The sequence below is a fragment of the Rhodnius prolixus genome, unplaced genomic scaffold (genome assembly GCF_049639745.1).
Source record: "Rhodnius prolixus isolate KJV_2025 unplaced genomic scaffold, Rpr scaffold_1, whole genome shotgun sequence".
Lineage (NCBI taxonomy): Eukaryota > Metazoa > Arthropoda > Insecta > Hemiptera > Reduviidae > Rhodnius > Rhodnius prolixus.
The window spans coordinates 54,454,080-54,474,102 of record NW_027411581.1 but is presented as its reverse complement, the minus strand read 5'-3'; the positions used below and the strand labels follow the sequence as shown (position 1 = coordinate 54,474,102).

At 36.0% G+C, this 20,023-nt stretch overlaps 1 protein-coding gene across 4 annotated transcripts in view; it reads left to right on the top strand.

Annotated features, from left to right (window-relative positions):
* The window catches only part of LOC141462280 (uncharacterized), a 236,355-nt gene that overhangs the window by 159,693 nt on the left and 56,639 nt on the right, over positions 1 to 20,023 (top strand). For all 4 annotated transcript variants that reach the window (XM_074144015.1, XM_074143988.1, XM_074143997.1 and 1 more), the window contains one exon: positions 203 to 266. The gene's annotated coding sequence lies outside the window, so the exon portion shown is untranslated. The remainder of the gene's footprint in view (positions 1 to 202; positions 267 to 20,023) is intronic.

Sequence of the window (20,023 nt, the reverse complement as noted above, 5' to 3'; positions counted from 1 at the left end):
ACTGTTCTACCGCACAGTTTTAATTTCAAAATTAAGTTTTATGAGGTATCAGGGTGGCTTATAATCTGGGTGTGGTTTAAGTTTAAATAATTGTTACAAATTTTGTGCTGAAGAAGGCAATGCACTGCTGTTACCGAAACTCCCCTATATGTTAATTCCTAGAAAGTCATACGAGTTTTTATTACTAGTTTTTCTGTTCCAGATTGAAAATAATGGACAACTGAAGACAGGATGTAAGAGAAAACGAAGAATCTTAAGCTAACCAGGTACACTTTACTTTGTCTAAGCATGGTTTTAAAACATTAGATCAATAAAGGGTTCGTGGCACCTTAATTACGAAAATAAGGACATATATTTGAAAAAATAATAAATAAAAAGAAGGACATTTCTTATTGTTCACGATTTTCTTATAACTTAAGGTCCTCAAAATCTGAGGCCATTAGGCGCCCGGTACTATTTTCTGCGTACAACTAACCCCCATACACTTACAACCCTGCATATCATAGTGCAGAGAGCTAGCTGAATGTAAGGGACTCCTAATAATAAAAATTCACCCATATTGTTTTGTTTTATTCTACATCAAAAATCAAAGTGAAAATATTATTCATCCTTGTTTAATGATTCAACGTATTACAAAAAAAGGGAATAAATTAAAAATAATTATAAAAGGGACAAGAATCATTAAAAAAAAAGGTGTACATTTAAATGAACATTTCTCTCTCGGGCTGTTCAAAGATCAAAAACATCAAAAAGCATACTTCAGAATTGCACTTGTAAATTTTTCTACTTCCTTTCCTGTTTGGAAAACGTTTGAAAAGAAAATAATTTTTGTATTGCAAAAAAGGAAGTTTTTCTCTCTTTTTTCCGAGAAAAAGTAGCAAAAAAATTAATTTGCAATTCTATGAACTAATTATTTTGAATTTAAAAAAAACAGAAATTATTCTAACCAAACCTTCTATTTTTCTTTCTTTTTTTGTGCTCCAACTTCAAAGTTAGGAATCACTACATCTTCAAACATACAGTCCCTTTTCAATCCATCTAGTAGATGGATGGCAGAAACTAGAATGTATTGTACGAGTACTAAACTTAGGAAAAGGGTTCGGTAAGGGGGAAGCTGTAGGAGAAAAGAGAAAACTCAGTTTGTAGTGGTAGAGGGGGGAAATGAAAAACCAACCAATGAAAATTCATATCCTATGAATAATTTAGAAAAGTTTCAAATAGCTGCTTTTACTCAGTCGGTGATCTCTCTTTCTCTTTCTAGAGCCAGCTCTATATAACACCAATCTAGCTACAATCAATTCTTGCAAATTAAATTACACTATCTATATGACGGTGCACAATATTGTTCCCTCTAGCCTGGATTAATGGCACCTTTTTAGTGAAACCAAAACCCAGTCAGTATTTCCATATTTTTATTTCCTCTTGTTCTTCATCAGAGGAAGTCCTACTTCACTCGTACAGGTTTTTAATTTCAAGTTTTCAGCTCCACTGAGTTTGAAAACATGAATGCAAAACTAAAAATGCGATTAGTTGCAGCTTCCGGTACCCTAACTGCATAGGTCGAGTTCCCCTCTTTAACACTACGCAAACTTAAGCCATTTTGGGTCCATATAACTACCTTAAATAAAAGCAGCATAATAGTAACAGACTGCGACTAGGATCAAAATCCATTCCAAGGCCTGATCCACCTGAGGTTCTCAGGAAACCGAAAAAGTCGAACGTCCTAAACAATCCGTCAAAAAATGAATGGATCTTGTCTTCTCTGCCAGCGCTATAGGAAACGAATTACCCTAAAGAGGGACTGTTAACATTGCTTCGTCAAATCGTCTAGAAATGGTATAAAATAAAGTGGGTTTTCTATGTCTCTTATGAACACATGTTGGATGTCCGAACATAGATACTGCTTTCCTTATGATAATGAGCCTTACTCATGTCATGCCCTTTGAGTGAACGATCTAGGCCAGGCATGTGCTTTATGCATAGACCTTTACAGGACTATGGGCCAGATTGGAAACTAGAAAGATTACGCGGGCCGGAGTACTTCAGGTCTAGCAAAAGAATTTTTAAAACGACAAATCAATGTACTTATACTAATCGCACTTCTATTGGAGAGTAGTTTCCTGTGGGCGTGGCAAGGGATGGTGCTTTTACAAATAAAAAGATAAGAACCAAATTTATTCAACTTGTTTGTATAATTGGACTATAATATACCTAACATATTTCTTATTAAATACCTATTTCTCTAATAAAATTTTCTTTACCTAACATTATCTTAGGGTTAGCGGGCCAGGTTCAATGATGTTTGGAAAAGTCGTCGCGGGCCGTATGAAATCACTAAACGGGCCGGATTCGGCCCTCGGGCTTGCAAATGCAACCTAGGCACTCTTCAGAGCCTGTAATGATGTTTCCACAGAAATTAATTAAAGCCAAATGTATGCCTGCTTATAAAACGTATTTTGGGATGTGTCTTCAGATGAAAAATAGGCACCTGACCAAAACGACGTAGAAGATGCTCTATAAAACCTTTAAACATTAAAACCAGAAAAGATGTGCGTGATGAATAATTTACAAGAGTATAATAGTTCGGCCATCGAGAGTATTTCAGGATTGGAGGGCGTAGATACAAACCTTTTCTTGAAAGATTTGGACTCAGAAGGGGTGGCCATATAACGCGAATTAGTAACCAAATGCAGAAACAAGAAGATGTACATGGCTTGCGTCCAAGATGGAGCGCTCAAGGACGCACTAGACAAACTAGAACTCTACTCGAACTTTAGAACTGTAGAGCAGCTGCAGAGGATCGATTGGCGTAAGCTCCTTAGCGCCGTTGAAGAGGGAGTTGAAGACTCGCTGGCGAAAGCCAAAATAGTAGTGAACAAAAAAGGCAAATTTTTTGTAAGATTTCCAAATTTGATTTTTAAACAAACAGAAAACTCCCTAACCCTTTACATATTGATTTAACTTATCCGATTTTCATCAGAAAAATAAAAAGAAGAAAAGAAAATTCCAAATAGAAATTTATGAACTTTCTACAGACATCCGTAAAGGAAAAACTAGAGAAAACAGTTGCCATTTTCTTAGTAGCGAATCTGACACTATGTGCCCTTGATTCAATATTGTATAGATGGATAAGGCTGAGCTCCAAAGAGTAACGGAGGACAGATCGTAAATTTTTACGACTTTTTTTTACACACACACTGGGGGTTAAATCTTCGATATCCCGTCCAACCAAACTTATAAGATATGAAAGATGAACGTTAGAAACCAGAAGACAATTCTAAGCAAAAAATATTATAAATAAAGTTTAACTTTAGTTTGAAACCACATTACCACATTTATTGGCATCTTCTAATCAATAAAACATAAATTTAGTGATATAATAAAAATGATGGTAACGTTACCTTATCTACCTAATAAAATATCCATATATCTTTTCTTCTTCTAAGGAGATTCATATTCATTCCTAATAACAATATTCTACAAACCTCTGATTATTCTATCAGAAACTTTCATAATATGGTTTTTAATGAATCTCTGTGTTGCTGATTACCATCATTAGAGGCTGGGAAAGATTTCTCAATGCAGCTCTGATGAATTACTAGCTACATTCATTGAATTCTGTTACCTCCAACAGGTGACAACTTAATAAGATCACATTAGAACACCTGTTTGGAAGCTTCAATCCATTTTCTCTGCTAGATATATCTCTAAATTCTCTTAGTACTCGAGAGAAGTATGTATTTCTTACGTGTGGATTTATCATTAGGAGTTTTCTCTGAAAATTCACGTTTTGTGGTCTGGAAAAACTATGCGAACAATGTTTTTTTTTTTCAAATTTGTCTGTAACTCTAAGCGTACCTTTGTGAGGAAGTACACCTGTTAATGTCTGCATTCTGTGTTCAGCACAATTCAGGCGGAAAGTTGCGTAGGGTTCAAATTTGATTTGATAGTTTAAATTGAGCCACTTGATCCTCAATTTCCCTTTTCGGCAATAATACCAATCGTAATCACTTCATTAAATAGATTTTTATTTTATTTAACTGAATTTTTTTTTTAGTTTTCGGCACTTTTTTCGCAAAAATGGGTAATCTTTACAATTTGGTTAGGTGCGCAGTGCTCTGATTTTATCCGCCTAAGGCTGGAAACATAGTGGAGCGGCGATGATAGCGAAGAGCGAAGCGGCGAAATCAAACACAAGTTAACATATGGGACCGCGCATAGTGGCGAGCAAAGCGAAGATAGAGCAACTCTATCTATTTCTAGTTTTTGTTTTTGCCGCTTTGCTCTTCGCTATCATCGCCGCTTTGCCCGCCGCTCCACTATGTTTCCAGCCTAACACTTCTTCTTCTCAGATGATTAATCAGTTTAGTGTAATGAATTTTACTTCAACTTTTTCTGTCTCACACTGCACTTCCTCACTCAGTTCAGGTTGACTGGTACATGAGATATCTTCGATGTCGAAAACTCCCCGCTGAAATTTTTCAGTTCAACATACCTCTAGGGCAGATGTATCGTCACTTTCCCTTTAACAATTTCATTTTTACGATTCCTAAGTTTCAAGAAGAGTAAACTAGAGAGTGAAATGAGGATGAATGTTCAAACCAGATCTTTATTGTTTTTTTAAAAGAACTTCTACAAAAAATTAACTACGATTTAACAGTGTTGCCCTTATTAAATAGGAACAATAAGGGAAAAGTAAGATAATGAAAAACAAATTTTTATCGTAAAACATTAATTTATTTTTAGTATCGCAATCCAAAAATAAAATTTTTCTTTAAAAAAAATGTTTTCTTAAAATAATACTTTAAATAAATTTGTAGCCGCAATGTATTGTTTCCTGGTTTATATAATATTGATTTAGTTGGCAGTCAACTGGATGGTTGCCCAATAGTTTTGGGGGAAATTTATAATCTTTCCGTTGGCTAACCTCTTTGTAAGGAATATATATTTCTAAGAATATATTAGGGGTTTACACATACATACACACACGCATATATATGTATGTATCCGTTACGAACTCTATAAACCAGCTCTTTGCCACGTTAGAGAAGAAAATATTTAAACCAGATTTGTTTAGTGGAATCTGTAGGAATATTAATAACTGTTAAGTATTGTACTATCTTGAAGATAGTAGAAAGGCAGCAACAACGACGAAGGCAACAGGAATGCCGTTGTGCAATAGTAGCAGCGAGGAAGAAGCAAACAGTCTTGAGAGATAAACCATAGGAGGAAGGGTTTTGCTAACAGATGCAACATCTAGCTATATAGCTAGCTTGAAGTGGCCAGGAATGTTATCTAACTTGTTCAAGAACGTGCTTAGAGGGGGAGACGTAGATTGGAGACTCACAAGTTTTGACAACTGTCAAAAGTCTTCAAAAACCCAAGGATAGTATAATGTCCTATTTTCACTCATATATTTGTTTAAATACAGTTATTTATGTTAAAAAAACTGAATCACCCGTTTTATGGGCAGTATAAATCCTGCAACGTTGTTGAAAATTTTGTTCTTCTGACCTCTTTGTTCATAACAGGGAGATTCAGCAATGATGTGCAACACGGATACACGTAGAAGACATAAAAGTTAATTTAATAAAATGTTTATTATATAATAAAAAAAATATATAATTTTATTATTATATTTCATCTATTTTACTTATACTTTTCCAGTTTTATAAAAGCGACGTCTATTAGCCCCCTAATATATGAATTTAAGGCGAGTCAACAAGGTCAATGACCAGTATGAACCACTGCCGGCGTCTGAACAGTGTTTTCCCGTTACCGAACAGCAAGTGTAAAAGCTCCTAGATGATCTATAGTTAGGCAGTAATCAAATCCGGGCGTGCTGCAAACTCTCCTCTCAGCTAGTTTCTTCCCAAATTTTTAATATTTAAATTATTATTATTATTATTATTATTATTTGGCGCTTCGACTGCCGAGGTCATTAGCGCCCAAATTACTATTAGTGTTTGAAGTTATTGGGGGGGGGGGGGGGGTAAGAAGAGTTAATAATAAAAGAAGTAAGAACTCTTTTTTAATAAAATAAAGCAGCTTCTGGGCGATAGAACTGATAAGCAAATTTAAATGAGAATTAGCAAAGGTGGAGTTAAAGTCATGTTTGCGAAGACGAGAAAGAGAGTGAGAGGTTGGCGAGGGAACAGAAAAGCAGGAAGCGGCCTGGTAAGCTCTGGTTGTGAAGATAAACGAAGCATAGTTCAAGAACTTGCTACTGAATAGAGGAAGAAGAGAGATTCCATAGTTAAAAGGACATCTCCAATGAGAAGTGATGACTGAGTGTGAAAGACGAAGATGGTAGGAGATGTGGAAACACTAGAAACAAGAGGAAAGAAAGATAGATTGAGATGAAATAGGAAGAAATGGAAGTGCTGTTTGGTTTTTATCGTGACAAGAAACAGTTTGCTATAAAAATGGTGGAACACTTTACCTGGCCAGATAACATCATCTCCTCACTCTTTGTCACACATACTCTGGACCCAGCAGCTGGCTACACGCGCGCACACACACCTGATTTCATTGATCACTTTTTGTTGGTAAGTATAATCATATTAGCCGTGGGTCTTTAATCACAATCACATGATTTCTGCTCCTACAGACGATTAGTTCATGTTAAGCTTTTTGCCAGTACTTGTGCAGGAGTCCTATAGGATAGCGTTCTTAGTTCACGTCTCAGCAGCAGTGTTTCTCGAGCTTTATGTCTCCACGCTCCTGTAATACTACAGACACGTTTTCCAAGATCAGTCCATAAGCATTAATGCAAACTGTTTTTTCGCTTAGAATTCATCTACGTGAAGAATAGGACGTGAAAAAGTTACTTTGCGGAGACAGTTTTGTATTTTAGTTATTGCATTTCCACTCACCCATTTATATTCATTCATTATATTCAGAAATTTCACCAATTTGTCGTCAAATTCACGTAACAACAGAAAGGAAATCCACCGCCGTGCCATATATTTTCCAAAATACCTTTATAAAATGTTTGAAATATAGTTATGGAGTTGGCTTTGCTTCCTAGGCACTACAGCCAAAACAAAGTTACCGTGCTCCGTCGTAGGTCTATTAGACGAACCTCTGCCTTCCATAAAGTCGAGGATTTCAGAGTTTTATTGCGCGGACGCATGTCTTTTGGTTTCAAAACGCCAAAGATCTCAAATTGCAAAGCAATCAAACAGGATGTATAAAACTATTCCAGCCTCTTCTTCACACATTCTGCTCTCGGGTCTCTAGACACCTAGAACAGCAATTCTTAACCAAGTAGAACAAAGTAAGCATCTGAGAGACAAAAAAAAAAATCCGGAATCTCCTTTTCCTCCATGGCTAACAAGAAAAGTGGACTATCTAGTCACTGTAGCACAAAGGGACACTATACAATGAACTTGCAGAAAGCAATGGAGGGGTGGACGGTTTGAACTCTTTTGGAAGAAGAGTTGGAAGCGAAGAGAGAGAGAAGGAGGAGGAAGTTTCACTATGGACTTACATTACGATACAAGTTTTAGGTTGGCTACCCGCGTTTGGTGCTTGTGTGAGTGATATAGAGTACGGGAGGGATCTTGAGAAGGGTAAAATGATGGCGTCATTGTTGCGAGGAGCTGCCTGGGGCGGCAAAGAGGTCATCCTCTGGGACAGGTCTACACACTTCTACACAACTTAAGCCTCCCTCTAACTAAGATATGTTCCCATTCCTTCTTATCTTTAGTCTTCCTTATCTGCTAACAATTTCAACCTATCACCATTCTCTCTTTGATAATTTTTCATTTCTTTTATTTCCAACCCACAAGGGTAAAGTGAAAGTTCTTGGCCTTAAAGAAAAAGATGACGTTGGTATCAATTAAATTCTGTGATTGTAGGTATTGTTGATATCTAATAGTTCGGCTCTGTAATTAGTCGTGTTACACGTATTTCGAATTTTAAACTTGCGTAGAGGTTTCTAGTCTCCAAGCTCAAAGATTTCAAAACCCATAATATAACTGGGATTCTAGGTCATTTTGTCATACATATTTTTGAGTAACCATTCAATTAATCATCTCCGAATCCTTTTTCAATTCCTATAAAATAAACTAGAATAAAAGTTCTGTATTAAATCGGCTCTCACCGATCCATAAATGGAAAATGCTATAAGCGAAAAGATTTTCTGAATGTGTGAATGCTTTAAGAAATAATAGAGCTACCTGGGAGTGAAAGAAAGGATGCAATGTGCAATGAATATTGCATGAGAATTGAGGGGCGATTTTCATTCAGTTTTCCTTCCCATTGGAGTCCTTTCTTTTTAAAATACACACCAAAAACGCACTTCTCGCACAAAGATTTCCATTTTTTTTCACCTTTTGTGCGGTGAGAGGGATCAATAGTATAGAATTTTCTCAAAACCAGATTTCCTGCAGGGTTGGAAAAAGGAGGTATTTTCATATTTAAAGGAATGGTTTGTAAAATAGCAGTATTCTGAAAATTATTATTTTCTGTGAGTGTTTGGCGTGTGTTTGTATGTGGTAGTAAGGTGCTCAGACTGTTTAGTGCTATAATACGAGTGTATATACGTGTGAATAAGATTAAATTGGCAACACTGTTTATAGTTAAATTTTACTGTGGTCTATATCCCTCATACGATGTTATCACATCTACATAGTAACCATAAAAATGTGGATATGGTATTTTCCATCTCGATGAGTGGAAAAAAGGGAAGGATAAAATTATACTCTCTCTTCCGATAGATATACTAACCAATAAAGAACAACAAACAAAAAAATTATTGATTAAATTTTTATAAAAATATTGGATAAAATCGGGGTTATGATGGATATCCCACACTGTATTGGATTTCTTAATTAATGTCTCTTAGTTCGAGAAGGTTTACATAAAACTTAACAGATCGAGAATTCTTCTGCGGCAGATCTAGTGGCAAAATTCGTTTTCAAGCTTACCGTCAGCTAAAGTGGTTTATCGGGGAGAGATTGAAATGGAAGTTTCAAGAAAAAGAATAGTTAATAGAGGAGGTAGTTCAGTTTTTAAATCACGAATTCTGGAGTTGTCTACACAATGTAGTGAGCGGATATTTGGACGACGGAGTGAGACACACTCCCTCGAATATTCAATATTAAACTTTTTTCTGCGATCGTTTCATAACTTAGAAGATAACTTAACTATTCACAAAAGTTAGGCTAAGAATATTAACTATAGAATATGACCTAAAAGACAAGAAAAGGTAAAATTAAGGACTGTATTACTGTTTCTAGGCGCCACGGTAGCCGAGCGGTTAGAGGCGAGACCTGCGAAGCTAATATGTATTGTTGGTTAGTAGGTTCGATTCCCGGTCTTAGGCCTTGGATTTTGTTTAATGGTTAATAAAAGAAATTTACAGTAAAGTACGTTCGCTAGTCGCCTCCGTCCACGACACCAAAATGGTAGTTGGACGTAAAGCCCCGCCTGAAAAAATAGGCAATTATTTTTTTCCTTTTTTTTTATTACTATTTCTAAAATAGGTATATTTTAATTAGTTCAAAATTATTAGTTTTTTTCGCGCGCCTCAATATCTGGATTTATTGGCACCAGGAACTCTTTTCAGTGCATTGCCGAGCAGTGTTCTCTCGTTACAGACAGCAGCGTCCATTACCGGATGGACCTTGAGCTGTAAGAAAAGAGATTCAATGGGATTCAAATCCGGGATCTCCGCATCCAGTATGTTAACCACAAAGTTTAGCTCTTCCCCTATAAACTTGTAATAATCTTTTTCCTTTCTTTTATTTTTTTATATTTTGCTCAAGGCACCTCAAAACCGATATTTCCTTTGAAAATTAGAAATAGAAAATTTGCCACAGCCACCTTATACTTCCTTTTACATTGTTTAGTAATATCAGCCAATCGGAAGTGAGTCTGTACAAAGCAGCTTTTTCAGTTTCTGTAACTTTTTCAGATAGTCACCCTCGCGCACAACATTCAGTACTTCTTTATTTACATGAATTACGATGGTAAACTATATTTTTAGAACAATCCTAAGTTTAAAAGAAATTTATTCTCTTTATTTCTTAAAGAATATTAAGGAACAATTAAACACTTACAACGGAAATAGCATGGTCGATAGATTCGCTGAAAATTGCAGCGAACTACTGGAGAACACAGTTCATTCTACTTCTACAGAATATATTGCCCCAACTCTTCTTACAAACATATATATTTACGAGGTAAGAACTGGGTCGCCCCATCTGCTGGACTGCTTGGGCCAAGTACCAGCTGCAGACTACTTGCCTACGTCATTCGATTTAACCCAGCCATTTTAACTTTACCCTGGACTGACTACATACACATTGACAATGGTACGTACAACCCTTAGGCGTGTACATAAAAGCGTCTTCTATCCCAAAAGGGTTCCATCTAACCGAGGCGGCTTCACTAAGGAGATGGTTTTCACAACTCAAGTCCCGGTCTAACACCTGGGGGTGACACTTTTCCTCTATTTTTCTCGACCGCCTGTTCTTCCTTTCCACTTTTACTCATTGTCCTTCTCAACTCTTGCACAGACGATCATCTATGTTAGAGATCTACAGAAGGTAATAATATCCCCGCCCCCAAAATAAGAGACTTTTATTAATTACGTTATACTTAAGATTTCACAGCTGGTTAACATTGCTTGCAAATAGCAAAGCTGACGGAAACTGCTTTCTATTTTATTTGTCAACTTCCTTTTACTTTCTAAGAGAAGTATTGACTTCGTGCTGATCTCCGATTTTTGTGTTTTCACCAAAATTACACGTTTTGAGGTGCACAAAGTAAGTGTTTTTTTTAACAAAGCAATTTCAAAAACTCTTTGATAATCCAACAGAACACCTACATATTGTCTCCCTAAAAATATGTTTATTTTTATTTACCTGCACAGCCTGTGTTCCTTCCGCTAGAGACGGTTCGAGCTTCTTTCAGCCCATATTCAGTCTATAACATAAGTAACCATTTTTTGTTTACAAATTCGTTAAACTAGGAGACACGGAATCATTCAGTACCGAAAATAAAAATGGAGAAAATGTTTTAGAAGGACTAGTGCTTTTTATTCATTGATAATTAAGAATTTTAAAGCAGATTTCCAATCTACAGAGGGAGTGATTCTAGACGCTAGATTCTAAAGTGTTGCTAGAATTTCAGATTGAAGAGAATCACCTAACCAGATGAGTGTTCATTTATATTCGTATTAATTTTACAGAAAATTATTTTCTTCGTTTGTTTTAGAGCTTTAATTATATTTTGAAAACAACAAACGGATAACCCGTTTAGTTCCCTGTTATGGTAACTTATGCTTGACCTAACTGATTCTCAGATAACTTACATTTTCGGTAAAATTAATGTGTCAGGTAAATTGTAAGTTATGAGAGAGATTTTAAAGTGTGAATGAGAGTTGTGTGAGTGTTCACACCTCTCTTTAGGCGTTCGGTTAACTTTAAATTTATCCTTCAACTCTTCTTTTTTCCACCTCAGAATTTCCTCTTAAAGCTCTGTTTCTTGTACCTCCGGGTCAGTTGAAATCGATAGCGACTAACTAGAACACAGAGAGCATTGTAAAAGCAGTGAGAGAAAGAAAAAAAGAAATATGCGTGATCACCCTAAGCTAGGGGATTGGCCGGCTAAGCGCAACGATTGTAGGAGAACAGACTAGAAGAACAACATTGAAGTTTGTGTATGTGTTGGTGTGAACTGGTGGGAGCAAGCCCTGACATGTATCCCGGGAATAGTGGAGGTCAGGAAGAGAACAGCTAACCCAGTATAATAAATCGTCGCCTTGGGTATTACAACGGCCCTGAAAGGGAAACTAGCGGCAGAGAGGAAGTGTGATAGGGGTAGACTGAGAGGGTAGGAGATTGTGTCAGGTTGTTCTCAGGTGATGTACCGGAGAAGAGGTGTGGGAAAATCGAGGATGGGTTTGGCAGCACACCTGCTTGTCTAAAGGAGCGTTTTAAAACTATATTAGAGAGAACATGTAGGCTACCAATTTCAGGAACAATAGTGGTTGGTAAATTTCCACTTCTATGTGGCAGCCATTGCGAAGAGAAAACTGAGAGTGGGTGTATCTGTTCCTTCGAGTCCGCCCAGTCCGTCTAATATCCATCTGGAATGGAAGCTGGATTGTGGACCAATAAAATTGGCGCACAGGGTTGGCTAGTTAAAACTGGCTTTGCAACGTGTAGAGTAAGTTCAAAGAGACTTAGCGCAACCTGATGAAGGTTCCAGACAGCCAACAATCCTAAAGTGGTCCTTTTGCTGAACAGAACGACTAAATCATACACACTAAAGATTTGGTACTGTTCTGGTGCGAAAGATGTTACATTGCCAAGAGCCAAACAGCGCAGAGCAGGACCCTTTTAATCACTCATAGTTAGCCACACTAACAGCACACTGCTACCAATATTTAAGGCCTGTAAAATTCTGCAATAGTTTGTAGATATCTGCAACTATTTGGGTTTTCTACAACCCATGACCAAGGATAGATGCACAGGAGTGACCGTGTTGAGCCACAAATATCGCCATCTGTGAAAATGAGTTTAAGCGAGTGGCTCCTCCTTTCATCTGCTATTGTAGTAGATTGTGTAATTACTTAAGACAATGGGTGTCCATGCAAATAATTTGCCGTCGGAAAGCGTTATTGGTTTTTCTTATCATCTTTTAGTTGCAAGTCCTGTACAAGCAGGCGACGCAAATTCGTAAACTCTATTAAAACTTACTTTAATGAAGTAAAAAACTCTATGAAAAAAAATACAAACCGATTAACTTTGAATAAAAATGCTCAGTTCATTGTTTTATTTTGAACTATTAACAAAAAACAAAAGAAAACAAAGAAAAAAAGGAAAAGCAAGAAAGATGTCTATTTAATCCATCTAGCCTAGTGGAAAATATCTGTGAGGAAATGAGAAAAAGGCGCGCAAAATAAAGACCATAGAATTGTACGGGAGGAGAAAAGATTTCTTAGATATTCGCTCATTTATAAAAGCAACACTAGGCGGGATGAATTTTTCCCTCTAAAGCTAGTTGATTTTTTTTTCTAAAAGAAATACTCTCTCTTTGAAAGGATTCTAAGGATTCCTTTATTTATTCATTTTATTTTGAAAGGAAATCTATCATGATAGATTAGGTAGGTTTTTGAAGGGAAAGAAATCTGTACAGACAAAATAGATGAAACAGGAAATAAAAAAGGTTTCTTTAGATGTAACCTCTTTTGCAATCTTAGAATTTTTCACATCATTCACCTTCAAAGAATCTGTTGATTTTACTTTTTCTTACTGCAGGTAATCTCATGTATTAATTCCGGAAAAAAAATATGGTGAAAACACACTCATATTATACAATTATCCTTGTCTCCGACTCTGCCTCCAGTTCTTTAGAGAACGAACGAGGGATTTGTTCCAGTTTGCCCTTTTTCCCTGCAGAGTCTGCCATCCAAGGGAGATCCCGTTAATAGCAATCTCTCTATTGGTTAGTTTGTTCTCTTTTTTTAATTTTTCTGAGAGTTTTTTCGAAGAAAATGCTGCTATGATATTAGGAAATACGATCACAGCGTTTCCACTAGAAGTAGTGAAGAGAAAGGAAGCACTTACCTCAACTACTTCAAAGTGAGACAACTGTTTCTTCTGAGTTCTCCTTCTGTCTCTGTCTCTCTTGATGAGACATTTCTCAGGACTTACCACTAAGCACTAAAACACACACCCTTCTCATTTGCTTCTTCATTGTCCACATTGTGTTTGTCAGTATATATCTATTGTCAGTAGGCTCTACTCTTCACCCAGGACTTCCGCCTGGTTCTGCGTTCCATTTCTTCTATCTGTTTCCATTCTCCTCCACTTAGGATCGTTCACTCAATGTCTTATCCAGACTCCAAACAATAATTCTCTGTCCATTTCCTTTAATACTACTCGTGGGTTTTGCTTTACCTCCTATCTTATCCTGTTGCTCACTTCTTATCTGTACTGCGAATTGTTCAACAGAGAATGGTAGTATACTACCACAGCTAATTTTATCTAATCTCCAGAATGGTTTCCCATTATTCTTTCTCAACCAGCTGTGGTCTAGCACTTTTATTGTTGTTCGATTTGAGAGCTGACGATAAAGCTAAATTTTAATTTCTGCCTAGATATTAACTGTTTCATTTTCTCACTCCTCTAACAAAAGAAGTAAGGCAATCGCTTGACAATGATTTCTTTTTTTAACCGGAAATACACATATTTAATATGGATTTAAATTGCAGCCATGTTGTTTAGAATTTACCACTTTTCATATAACATTTTAAGTTAATATTAGGCTGTGATGATAAGTATATCAATCTGATTTTTTAATAATTTGTTGGATGCTGTTGGTTTATTTCTATTTGCGGCAACACGCAGATGCAGATGCCCACTGTCCTTTTTTTTGCACTATTCTTGAGGTACCAAGAAGCACCCAACTCTGAACTTCTCTAAGGACATCATTATTAAAGTCCATCTCACTAAAAAGCGTCTACTGTTGCCCTTAGGTACTAGTTTATGGATTGATATCACGACTGGAAAGACTGACCATAAAGTTACTCCAGCCGTACTGAAATTTATTTTATAAATCACTTCTTATTTATTGATTTTCTCCAAATGTCAATGGGTGCCTTTAGTGTTTTTTAATATCAATATTTGATTAAAAACGTAAATCGCACTAAAGTCATAATTTATTAAGGAATCTGGATTTTAAACTAAAATCCATAAAAAAAATATAGTAATATTCGATTTGGGTTCACACACAAACTATAAATTAAAAGCCCTTGACCGGCTCTAGGAGGCTACCGTACTGGCGACAAGTTCGATGCCTCCTTTTGATATTTGCTTCGATATTTATCCACACGTAATCGTACGATCAATTCCCCGTATAAATCGATAGATTCCAATCAGTTTTTAATATGTTTGGGTCACTCTAAAATAGTTAACTTCATAAAATATATAACTTCTGAGATTTTATTTCAATAAATAATTTTTCAAAATAAGAAAAATCTCAGAATTTTAACATTTGACATTTTGATTTGTTGTCGTTGAGGAAATTTAAGGTTTTAAAACTAAAGTTTTAGTTTTAAACAAGTCAATCGGGAAGGCCATTTTATATATAGGATTTTCTCGAAGATGGCTTCCACGATTTTCTTTGAAATTACGAAATTAAGTGTGAAGCAATCAAAGACTGAGAAAATGCCCGTACACCCTGAGAAATGGAAATCTGAGCTCGATCGTATTTATTTGCAGACTTCCAATAGGTGGAACATACAGGGCGAGTAGGAAATTAAGGGAAAAAGATTCTACTAAACATTCATATATATAAAAGCAAGCAAGCACATATATGTGTAGTTGTACAGAGACAGCTGGTGTAACAATACTGGGAAGGTAATATAGTATTAAGGTCACATTCTATTCCAAGATTTAGTTGTTTATATAGAACAATCCTAGGCGTGCAACCATTGCCGTTGTCAGCTTGAAAACGCTGAAATATTTAACAAGGCCACCAGCTAAACTCCACGAATTCTCTCTTTTTTTGGGTCACCCGTTTTCTTACTTACCAAGGACTTGATTGTGTGCCCTATATACCCATAGTTCTACAAAATAAATGAAAAACAAGAGAAAGTTTGAAGTTTGAACCGACACATAATGTTCTAGGTTAAATTTTAAATTTTTGTTAATATTTCCGGTCAGATCAGTTTCCACCAGTTCAGAATTTTAGCAATTCAATTTAATCTTTCATTATCATAAATTCATTACTCTATAAGACGATACATTACTCTATAAGACGATACATTACTTTAAAATGCACCTTTAGGGTAAGTCAAAACTTACTGCGGCATTTTTACTAAAAGGTAGACCGGCCATTCGAATGAATGGCTTCTTAACGAGCCGTGAACCTACCAGAGCCAGGCGATGGTTAAGGCTTTCTTGCTCTATTCTAATATAACCATCCTACCAGCCAAAAATGCCTTAAAAGTGCACTTCAAGAGTAACTAATTCGTTCGCTAGCTTCCGGAGGGGTTCCAATCGGAAAGTTCAAAGAAATATTCAGTATGAGATAAATCTTTAATGATTTTTTAAAAGTATCTTTCCTTTTTTGTAACAGCGTTCTCTCTTTCACTCACGTACAAACGCACCTGAACCTTTAAAAAAACAAAAACCACAATCTAATTCAGGGTTTTCAAACCTACTTCCGGTTTAAACTTAATACCGAAAATTTGTCTTAAGGGGGAAAAAAATTAAAACAAACTTACAGACATACCAAAATCTTAAAATAGTAGGTATCTGTTCAAAATTAAAAGAGAAGTAGACGGATTGTAAAATTTATGTATACTAAGCCATGCAATACACGGCGTTCTTGATGGTTTAGTCTATCTTCTAAAAGAACTTTTATAACAGTGATGTTCAAACTAATACATTTATTATGTACTTATACTCATGTTATTGTACATTATATAACATATTGAACATAATATATTATATTTTAAAGTAACGTATTTGCCTGACCAACAAGTTATTTTTTTACACGATTATGTAAAATTGGACAAAATAAATAACGCTGATTAACTAAATTAACTCCAAACTTGGGTGATTCTATAAGTTGTTATTTTATCTAATGATTAATAACATATAGTAATATATTAATAACATATAGAAATATGGTAAAGAACGTTTGCCTACCGTCTCCGTCCACGACACCTAATCGGTAGCTTGCCTGAAAAAAAATAGGCATCACTAATTTTTTTTACTTTTAATATTTTTAAATAATTTTTAAATTTAGATTGATTTTTTTACACTCTGGCATTGCTTTCAAGTAGATTTTTAAACCATGGATTTTGCTGAAATGGCATTTTAGAGAGGCTTAAAATACCCCTAAGTGGAAAATACCCCAAAAATCCATTTTCTTGAGGAAAAGCCTTTAAAAAAAAGTTGGAATTTAGAAGAGAAAATGATTTTTTAATTAATAAAAAAGTTGATGACCTACTTTAAAGTGAGCCCTTTGACTGCATAATGCAGTTCATCCTCCAGCTGGAGAAGATGTATAATACTGGAAATACAAACAGCTTCAAGGCTTGTGTACTATCTGTTAGGATAACATTGTGCACTTGACGAGTAAATCAAACTATTTGCATATTCGTAAATTACAGAACCATCTTATTATCCTTTACTAACTCCTGAAGCAGACTTTGTGAATGGAGATTCAAACTAACGATGATATCAACACTTAGCATTTGTTTACTTGAAACTAAACCAAGGCAGTAGTAACTATGTGAATTAGATACTAGTTTATGTTACAGAGTCTATATCTTCAATAACTAGAGGTATACCTAGTAGATTTTCATGTATTGGCGCAGTAAACTGGGTGCACTTTACCAACCGTGCGTTCAAATTAATTTAAGGAAACTTTGTTTTCGAATTTATTGAACAAAACAGTAATAAGAGCGAAGACAAGCCTTTTTATTGCATAATCTAGTATTACGTCAAATAATAGTATACATTTTATTATTGGGCAAAAAAAAAGTGCAATATATCCGTCGTAATAATACAACAGCTGTCTGTGAACGTCATTGGCAGATGTGTCCAATACCTCGCCATTGTGGTCTAACATGTGTTGGTGGTCATTTTAGAGCAGATTGTTATTTCCTTCTTCTGTTTCTTCCCCAACAAGATCAATATTGCGATCCTGTCAAAGATTTAAATTGAAGTTTTTTTAACGATATATGGCGATAAAAGTCAAGAATATGGCTCGAAACAAACGTATTAGGAAAGTGCACATTAGCTACTAGCATCCGACAGTCTACAATATCGTAAGATAGGGCACACTCAAAATTAAAGGGTATTGGTCTGGTGGTCATGAGTGTGGCGTTGTAAGTGGGAGACCCCCAGTTCGAATACCGCGAATGGCTATTTTTATTTCTTAGAAAATATTGTTTATAGTAAATTATGAGCTTCCTCCCACGCCACGATACCTAATTGGTAGTTGGACGTTAAGCCCCGCCTGAAAAAATAGGTGAATTTTTTTTTACTTTACTTTTACATCAAATATCTAAAGAAGAAAAATTAGTAATAACATTTGAATTATATTTTTGATATAAATAATTACTGTCTAAAAAATTAGAAGGAAGTCCAAAAAATCCTTCTGTACAATCCACTTCCGCAGAATAGATATTTTTTCAATTATGAATTTTGACTCTCATCAATACGAGGGGGTACCCAAAAAAAACCGGAATTATTTTTTAAAAGCTATTTATTTACAAATTTTTTACAGAACAACCTTATCCCCTTCAAAATACTCTCCATTACAACTAATACATTTGTCCCACCGGTGCTTCCACTGTTCGAAACATTTTTTGTAGTCATCTTTAGAAATGGCTGACAGCTCCTTCTTCGTTTTTTTCTTGACCTCTTCAATGTTGTCAAATCGGTGACCTTTCATGCCCTTTTTCATGCGTGGAAATAAGAAAAAGTCGCACGGAGCCAGGTCAGGCGAGTAAGGTGCGTGGGGCAGCGGAACCATGCCATTTTTAGCCAAAAACTGTGTAACAGAGATGGCTGTGTGTGCAGGTGCATTGTCGTGGTGGAAGAACCAGTCTCCTGTTTGCCACAAATCGGGTCCTTTTTGGCGAACACTATTGCGCAATCTTTTCAAAACTTCCAAATACAAGGTTTGATTGACGGTCTGACCTGGGGGGACAAACTCTGAATGGACTACGCCTTTGGCATCAAAAAAGCAAATCAGCATTGTTTTGATGTTTGACTTGACTTGACGACATTTTTTTGGTCGGGGTGAAGATGACGTCTTCCATTGGCTCGACTGTTGCTTTGTTTCTGGGTCATAACCATAGCAACATGACTCATCACCAGTAATGACCTTTGACAGAAAGTCTGGATCAGTTTCAAGCTGTTGTTTCAAAGCACGACATGTTTCAACTCGATGTTCTTTTTGATTGTCAGTCAGAACTCGAGGAACAAACTTGGCAGCAACCCTTTTCATCCCTAAATCTTCCGTTAAAATTCGCTGAACCGAGCTCCAAGATAACCCACTACTCTCTGACAGTTGATCAATTGTCTGTCGACGGTCTGTGAACACCAGCTCTCGAATTTTTTCAACATTTTCGTCGATTCGGGCAGTTGATGGACGTCCAGAACGAGGTTTATCATCAATCGACATGTCGCCATTTTTAAACCGAGTAAACCACTCGTATACTTGAGTTTTTCCCATAGCGTCATCTTTGTAAGCTGTTTTCAACATTAAAACACTTTCAGCAGCATTTTTGCCGAGTAGAAAACAAAATTTCAGAGCTGCACGTTGTTCACTTAAACTTGCCATCATAAAAAACGAAAAAAGAACAAAACAGCGCTGGTAAAAACAATCACTGCAGATGAACAGAACAATCCAGGCAGACAACACAGGCAGGACTGAACTGGCAAGGAATTGCGCTATACACGTCTAGCGGCAGAAATGCGTACTACATAAGCTCCATGCGCGGCAACGCAATTCCGGTTATTTTTGGGTACCCCCTCGTACTTTTGTTATCATTGCCAGAACCACCCTAATTATTCTTAGAGCTAATTACCTTAGAGCTTAAAGCTCTACACCTCTCTGAGAACCTCGCTTAAATGAACTTTATTGGAAAAATGATGACCTGCAGCTAAATATTCTGATCAAGTTAACTAGCAGTTCTGTTCAATCGATTATCTTTAAATCTGTAAATTTATTTATATAATATCTGTTGTTAGAATAAAGAAGATTAGACTGCATACTGTAATGACGCATTCGAGGACACTTTCTGTGAAAATAATTGCAATAACAGTAATATACAAATGAAATGTTTTGCACAGCGTTATATTAACGTTCAGGTTTTTCACCTTAAAATAATCGATATACCTGATGGTAGATGCTATCAAATATTTAACGAAGTATATTACAATCGATTGGGTCTTTGACTGCAACCAATTGTCACAGACCAAATCTCTCTTAGCTGATTAGGAAAGTATTGCAATGAGGTCCAATTTTAAAAGAAGCAAAA